The sequence below is a fragment of the Silene latifolia genome, chromosome 9, assembly GCF_048544455.1.
Source record: "Silene latifolia isolate original U9 population chromosome 9, ASM4854445v1, whole genome shotgun sequence".
Lineage (NCBI taxonomy): Eukaryota > Viridiplantae > Streptophyta > Magnoliopsida > Caryophyllales > Caryophyllaceae > Silene > Silene latifolia.
In genome coordinates this window covers 175,326,987-175,335,694 of record NC_133534.1, presented here as the reverse complement: position 1 = coordinate 175,335,694, position 8,708 = coordinate 175,326,987, and positions in this window count along the sequence as shown.

The following is an 8,708-nucleotide window of genomic DNA, read 5'->3' as shown; positions in this document are numbered from 1 at the left end:
TCTGAAACCAGGGCAATCTCCAGAGGATCCCTGTCCAAACACATAGGAAGGCACTCATCAATAGTAAAATCAACAACATCTATACTATGACAAGTCTCTTCTATCATGGGGTTTTTCAATGCTTTTTCCAAGTTAAATATAATCGTATCATCCCCCACAGCTAAGGTCAATCTCCCTTGCCTAACATCTATAATCGCCCCGCATGATATGTAAGAACGGTGCCCTTAAGATTATAGGGATTTGGTTGTCTTCAGCCATGTCCATGACAACAAAATCAACGGGGATGTAAAACTTCCCAATACGAACGGGAACATCCTCCAACACCCCCAGTGGGTGCTTAACTGATCTATCGGCCATCTGCAGTGTCATATTAGTAACTGTCAACGGACCCATATTTAATTTCTTACAGACAGAATAAGGCATAACGCTGACACTAACTCCTAAATCGCAAAGAGCTTTACTAATAGAAAGATGACCAATATGACAAGGGATAGAAAAACTTCTTGGATCCTTCAATTTGGGTGGTGTATTAATTGGCAACATGGCACTGGACTTCTGAGTGTAAGCAATAGTTTCCACCGCGTCAAAGGATCTCTTCCTTGTCAAAATCTCTTTCATGAATTTTGCATAAGCCGGCACTTGAGTAATTAATTCAGTAAAAGGGACACTTACCTGTAGATTCTTCACGACCTCCATAAACTTACCGAACTGCTTATCCAGCTTGGATTTTTGTTGTCGATGAGGAAAAGATAGTGCAATGGTTATGGGCTCGGCTTGCTTGACCTTAGAAACAAATTTTGAAACACCGTCAGCTGTCGATTTTGGTTTCTCGATCGAGCCAGGGGTGACTCGATCGAACTGGATGGATCCTTGATCGAGTCGCCTGTGACTCGATCGAGGAACCTTTGCAGGTTCAGCTCCTTCGTCTTTTTTACTTTTATCGTCAGCTCGTTTTTCAACTTCATCAGGTTCTTTTTCATCATCACTAAGCTCCAAATTACCCAATCCTTTGGGATGCATATAAAGGACTTCATCAACAGTAATGGGCACTTCATTCTCGAGGCTTTGCAGGTCGGGATTCGTATAAGAAGTACCGCTCCTCAGCTGAATAACATTAGCTTGCTCGTGAGCCTGTTTACCTTGAGGAGGAAGACCTACAGCCTGTTTTGATGGGTTTTGAAGTGCCATCTGAGCCACTTGATTATCTAGCATCTTGTTATGGGCAATCAGCTCAGAAATTTGAGCCGTCTGCTTCTGCTGCATTGACAAAGTTTGTTGCAAAAGATTGTGCAACTCTGCCATCTCATTGTTTGGAGCTTGTTGAGGAGTTTGCTGAGGAGGCTGTTGATATTGATTGTTGAACTGCTGGCCTCCTTGATTTTGCCTCTGATATCCCCCTGGCGGTTGATTACCGCGATTGTTGGGAGGGATATAAACATTCTTTTGTGGCTGCTGCGGGTTTTGTACATTCTGACTGGACCATTGAAGGAATGGGCGTTCCTTCGTTCTTTCATTGTAAAAATTGGAGAAGGGTGTACCTTGTGCACCCTGTCTGTAGGTCTGAAAGGCATTAACCTGCTCCAATGTACTCATGCAATCAGCTGCACCATGACCGTCTAAACCACATCTAGCACAAGTCTCCTCTACTTGCTGACTCATGGCATGAACTCTCTCCTTACTACCCAATGATTGGGTAGTCTTTATCTCAGCAATCTGGGCAGAAATAGTCTCCAGCTGTGCCGCCAGGGCACTATCAACACCGGTACCTCGCGTGCTTCCCCTAGGATTTCCATACCTGGCGGTATGTGTAGCAATCTGATCAATTAACTTCCACGCGTCACCATCATTGGTGTTATCTTGAAACCTCCCATTAGCAGAAGAATCCAAAAGGGCACGATGATCGTCAAACAACCCGTTATAAAACTGGTTGCAAAGGAACCACTTTGGGAAACCATGATGGGGAACTGATCGAACTAAACGCTTGAAGCGAGTCCAAGCTTCATTCAAATCTTCAGTAGCTCCTTGCTTGAAACTAGTGATTTGATTCCTTAAAGCATTAGTCTTTTGAGGTGGGAAGTATCTCTTGTAGAAAGCAAGAGCCAAGAAATTCCAGTCTGTAACTCCTTCAGTATCCATATCCATATCTCTTAACCACTCAGCAGCTCCATCTTTCAGGGAGAAAGGAAAGAGCACCTGCTTAACCTGATCTTGTGTCACTCCGGCTGTTAATGGAATAGAACAGCAGTAAGTGACAAATTTCTCCATATGCGTCGCAGGATCCTCAGCAGCTGTCCCTCCAAACATATTTCGTTCCACCAAATTGATATAAGATGGCCGAATCTCAAAGGTTCCATTGGTAGTAGTGGGCAGCTTAATCCTTGTGGGATAGAAGCCAAGGTCGGCTCAGAGTGACTGGCTAGAGTAGGCATGATGGGAGTTTCGGGAATATCAGTTGTAACTGGAATTTCAGGAATAGGAATTTCGTCCTCTTCCTCTTCGTAGGACCGATCGGCTGTCTCTGTTGAGCTCGCCGTTTCGACGTCAAGTATACTCAAGTCTTCTACTTGACCCACTTCTTGATTAAATTTCCGTCTGTAGCGAAAAGTCTTTTCTGGTCCAGGATCAAAAGGAATAATCTCGGACCTGTTAGACCTTGGCATAAACGGAACTAACAAGAAAAGTGTGAGAACGGTCCCAAGGAACTGGGTTCCCTGAGACAAAAAGACAAAATAAACACAAACAGACTAAACAATTGTTGCCTCCCCGGCAACGGCGCCAAATTTGATGTGGCTAAAGTCGTATCACCAAACCAAAGTAAATCTATCTCAGGACTAACAAGAATAGCTAGCAGTAAGACAGGTATCGAATCCACAGGGAGGCGGTAAAAGCTAAGTCTGTAATTATTTAAGTTGTCTAAAGGTAACCAATTTCTGGGGGTTTTGTTTGGTTTTGATCTAATAAACTAATTGCAAGTAATTAAATGAAGGTTTTAAACGATAATATTAAAGGTCTAGGATTTCCGGTTCACTAGGTCAATTATTTGGGGATTATTAATCAATTTCTAAATCTATCAAGCTGTTTAAGGTCATAAGATCGGTCGACTCAATTATACCCTTTAGATCGATTATAAAATGCGGTCGCTATAAATAGATACAATCTATTTGATTATCGCAACCTATATTAATTCTAACCCGATCGGCGATAGGATCAATTCGCTACACTAATTAATAACTCAGGCCTCAAGTTAGTTAACTAGAAGAAGTACAATAATCAAACAACAACTTAAGCGATATCAATAGCAATTAATCAATTTTCCCTTTTAATTAACCTAGATCCCCTTCATCCTAGATGAGGGAATTAGCTACTCATGATGACAATAACAACAACAATGATTAATAATGAAAACATGATTAAAAAGCATGAAACAATAATCAATGAACATAAAACGATGAACGATTAATTAATGAGGAAAGATTAGTACCGTCACAAGGAAGAAATTAGGGTTCTAAGAAAATATCCAGCAGTATCAAAGTAAAATAAAACGTAGTCTAAGAATAAAACACGAGTTTCTAATTTATAACAAAAGATAATCGTTTTAGGAAAATCTGGAAATAAGTCTGCTAGAGAGGTTCCTCGATCGAGCCAGAGGTGACTCGATCGAGGACAGCTGCTCGATCGAGCCAGTGATGACTCGATCGAGGAACTTGCTTCACAGGCTATTTCTTCACTTCTTTCACTTCTAACCTTCGTGCTTCCTCGTTTCTCGTGCCATGCTTCGTGTATTCTACTATGCCGTCTCCGTCATGCTAATCTTAGCCTGATCATACTCATAACGAGTCATTTCTGCATCAAAACACAAAATAGCGGCAGTATCGACAATTCATTGAAATAGGGCATATAAATGATATAATAGGCACGAAACGGTATGTAAAATGGCATAAAGGGAGCTATAAAAGTATATATAAAAGTGATACATCAATTTGCATGCAAATCGGTTATAGTTTTTCCGAGTTATACGATTAACATATAAAACTAATAAATTTGTGCTTATTATGATATATCACGAAATCAATTATGCATGTTAAAGTTTCTAATCCTAAAATGTATTTAGGATATTTTGGTTAATTTATGGATTTTATTGTTCATTTTATATAATAATGGCATTAAAAATGTGATTTTATGATAAAAATGTCATTTTCGGACTAAAATTAGCTAAACTTCGAATTTTCTAGTGGTTTTTGGATATGTTTTCACATATATTAGTTTTAGATTATCTGTAAATTTTCAGAATTTTTGGAGTTTTTATGCTCGAAATATGGATTTTTCATGATAAAAATCGAATTTAAATGAAAAATAGGTTAATATGAGAAATATTTCGAATCTAGTCATAGAAACTTAGTATGTTGTCACATGCAAATTTACAAGATGTGTGTAAAATAATAGGCTATAATGAAGTCTTTTTTGCATGATTTATGAATTTTTGATGAAAAATAGCATAAATAGTGACTTTAATTAGTGAATAATTGCTAAAACATACTTCATGACTAAGGAAAAACGTCACATGTTGCATTTTATTTCCTTTTTCAGATCTAAAATTGAAAAGTTGATAAATATAATATTTCTCATATTTTTATGGTAATAATTGATAAATCAGATAAACCGCAACATTTTTTTTCCCGATAAATTTCGAAATTTTTAACCTAAGTTTTTGGACATTGGTATTTTTCCAGAATGTTCATGAGTTTAAATTTCAAATTTCAAATTTATTTGAAATTTTTGTGATGTATTTGAAGTTTATAGCATTTTATTGTAATTTTGAGTCCATTAATGAACAATTTTAAGAAATATAAGTTAATTATTGTCAATATGTTAGTGAAGACTAATTTTGAATCCTAAGTTGGTTAGGGTAATTAACTTGTGCATAAATATGATTTTATGTAATTTATTGTGATTTTAAAAGGTTGAATCACGCAAATCCGTAAAAAGTTTAATATAGGATATTGGCTCCTTAAAGGCGATTTAGCATAAAATTGGGCATGTTCATACATATTCTAATGCTGCATTTTATTTATGATTGTCATAATTTAATTTTATGTAATTTTTGAATTATGTAATTTTTACTTAGTATGGCCTTAGTTTTTAATTGGTATTACCCGAAATGTATGGGAATATCGATTCGGTTGTAATTTATTGTGATCTCGTATCACCGTTTTGTAATTTAATAGATTTATTTTATTTTAATTACAAATGTATAATAGGAAATTATGTAATTTGTTATGTAATTTATTTATTCCGGAGTTCCATTAAAGACGATGCCAGTCAAGAAGGCGATCCATTAAAGACGGTGTTACCTCGAGATGCGTGCCAAAAACCGAAGTTCAAGGGACCAAAGGAGTTGGTTTCCGAATATGTAATAGTTAATTAGATTTTCTATTTTAGGAAGGCCATACTAGGATTTTATTTATGCTTTGCATTTTATTTATATGTTGCATGCATCGCTAAATCGCCATAACTAAAACATGCATTATCATTTTAATCGAGTTTATCGACCGTGTCAATTACAATTATCGTAGTTCACCGCTTTAGTTCACTTAAAACGTGATAGCTAATAAATTGACATGACCTCTCGCTAAAATAAACAATTGAGACTTAGCCTTACCAAAAAGTAGAAACCATGAAAACTTATTTCGTGAGGGAGTGCACTCGGCCACACCGGGGTACAAATCTTGTTACGTAGGGGAAGTAGGTGATAAATGTCTATCCACCGAATTTATGTTAATGAAGGGTATTTAGGCACACCGTGCCCTAAGTTGATATGAGTTTGGATCATGGACACATTTATTCGAAATTTGATTGAACTCAACGAAAGTATTCACGACGATTTCCGGATGTCTTTCGGGCTAAAGATAAATATTAATGTAATTTTATCGACCAAGAGTTCTAAAAGTAGAATCGATTAAAGAGTTAATCCACCGAGTTATATTAATAAAGGGTATTTCGGCACACCGTGCCCCAAGTTAATACGAATTTGGATCTTGGAATCATTTATCATAGTTGGGTAGAGGTCACTATGTAAATGCTTTACTTGTTATTTACAAGTATTAATAAAAACGATAAATGTTAAGTTTTCCACTATTCCGTTATCATTTTGTTCTATTTCTTTACCACAATTCATATACGATATCATTTCGTTTTTTTTTTTTTCAAATCTCCATTAAAACATCGTAACTATAGACAAATGTGAATTTTTCTTCTAAAACCTCGTGTTATCCATTGGAATGTATAGATTAAAGTTATTCCTTATCAAACAGGCTTTTGATTCTGGACTAACACATCTACTTACAATGGATTGTTTTTCATATACTTAATTGAATTAAGTACCTTGAAACAATAAATTGTTTTGGTAATTAGATTTGTTAGAAATCGTAATTGACCAAAATAACGCAACCACTTCAATGAAAGTTTTAACACTAAAACGATTGAATTGAAGAGTAGTCTTCAAAAGATTCAACTTTACTTCTCTAAGTAAAGATTCTTTGAGAGAAACCGATGGTGGTTTTCATCATTGTATTTGATACATAGGATGATTAGAATATGACGACTAGCAACAATGATGTTGAGAGATAGAGTCGTTGTGTACTCAATCTAGTTTTTGGGTTTAAAGTTGTACTTAATTGTGACTATTAAGTGAATAAACTCTAAATAAGAATATAAACTTGTTAAGATAAAAAAGAGGTTTCACTTTTGTGACCCTATACACCATAATTTGATGTATGGCTAGCCCATTATCAAGGTGATTATATTCTAAACCCAACTAGAATGATATATCATGAAGATGATGCAAGACTCAAATTGGTAACCCAAGATTAAACCTTAGATTCTGGAATGATGAACGCAAAGAGTTATTGAGTACTCTTGAAACCATTAGATCTTATGGTATATGCGTATCTTGTATTCAAAGCAAGATGTCTCGTGTCTTTTGGTTGAAAAGGAGATCGAGGTTGTAAATCATTGATCCAAAATAGGTTGATCATTTTCTTTTACCAACGATTTAGGTTGACACTAATGTGTTCATTTAATAAGGTAAATAGAGAAATCTTTGAAGAAGTTCAACGAGTTCAAAAAATCACGATTTAGTCGTGATGGGATTATCAAAGTGAAGACTTTGATATAAGCCAAATGAAATGTGATATAGTATCACAAGTTAATCTCTCTTAACACACATTATGGGATAATGTGTGGTTGGATAAGAAATCAAACGCTATTCGATATGGTTTGGACTTCGATCAAGTTACTTTGAGTTACTTGATCCTTTTGGGGATTTTATCATTTTGTCTAAATTATATTTCCACTTAATCTAAAATGAATCATATGAGATATGAAATGGTAGGGTACCATGGTTGTAAGTTTTCAAAAGAAACAAATGCTCATGTTTCCTTATTATAATCACGAGTACAACGGGTTTGTGGCTCGTGAAGCTGTCTTTCTAAAATACAAGTTTATTTCTAGAAGACAGAGTGGGAGAAATTATTCAAAGAGCCACAAAGAATGTTATGTCACAAGAAACTGGTCGTTCTTGGCTACATGAGACGTTTTGTGTAAGACGTTGTTTCTTCAAAACCTACGAGGTTAAAGTCGTCACTTGTTGAAGACGATGAATTAGTGTTACTTTTAGAAAGTAAAGAGCTTACAACTTACAATGAAATTATTTGATTCAAGTTCATTACTTCTGGAAAGTAATGAACATATGACTTACATGAGAGTGTTTAAGTCACAACTCAATACAAGGCTTAGAGCCATGAAAATCCGAAATAAAAGGCTTGATTAGTGACAAAGGGTTTTGCACTAATAAAGAGAAATTTCAAAGCTTGATTGGTGGCAAAGGGTTTTGCACTGGTTGAAATGCTTAAGTCTATTAGGATCTTCTTAGGGATTGTATTTCATTATGATGATATACATATAGCAAGTGAATCTAAAACCCACTTCTTCAATTAGAAGGAATGTATTCAATACATGTCTTGAGTTTTGTAGATTCTTGTAATCCTAAGATAATGTGAAACTTAAGAGAGGGTCTTAATTAGGACATCAATGAGTTGGAATCAAAGTTTTGATCATGTTATAAAACTTTTCTCGATAAGTCGAGAAATTATGTTTATACATGGAGTTTAGTGGGAGTTACGGAAATTTTAATTAGTCTAATATATGGATGACATATTAATCATTGGGAATGATTTAAGACATGGAGATTTATATAATAAATCTTTAATATCCAGATTTATGGAGATAAATCCACATGATATTAGCGTCAAATAAGAAGTCTTATGTTGATAAGATTCATGACTAGTTCAATCAAGTTGAACATATTTGATTGATTCCATTTGCTTCCGCTGCCGAATAAATTAAATAGGAAATGATGTATAACACTTCATATACTTTGAGTATGGTGAATTGTTTCAAATCGAATTTAAGTAATAGTTATCATGTAAGCCATAAAGATTACCCTTAAGTTCTTGCAGAAGCATTAATGATGTTAAGCAAAGTGTTATTGATGCAATTTTGTGTAAGAGTGTTACACAAGTGACAATTGACAATTGAGATTGCGCATGGTTTCCGACAAAACCATAATCAAAACACATTAGGATGGTTAAGATACCATTGTGGCTATGTTATTTAAGAAATAGATTTTATAGAATCGTTCTAGGCAATAA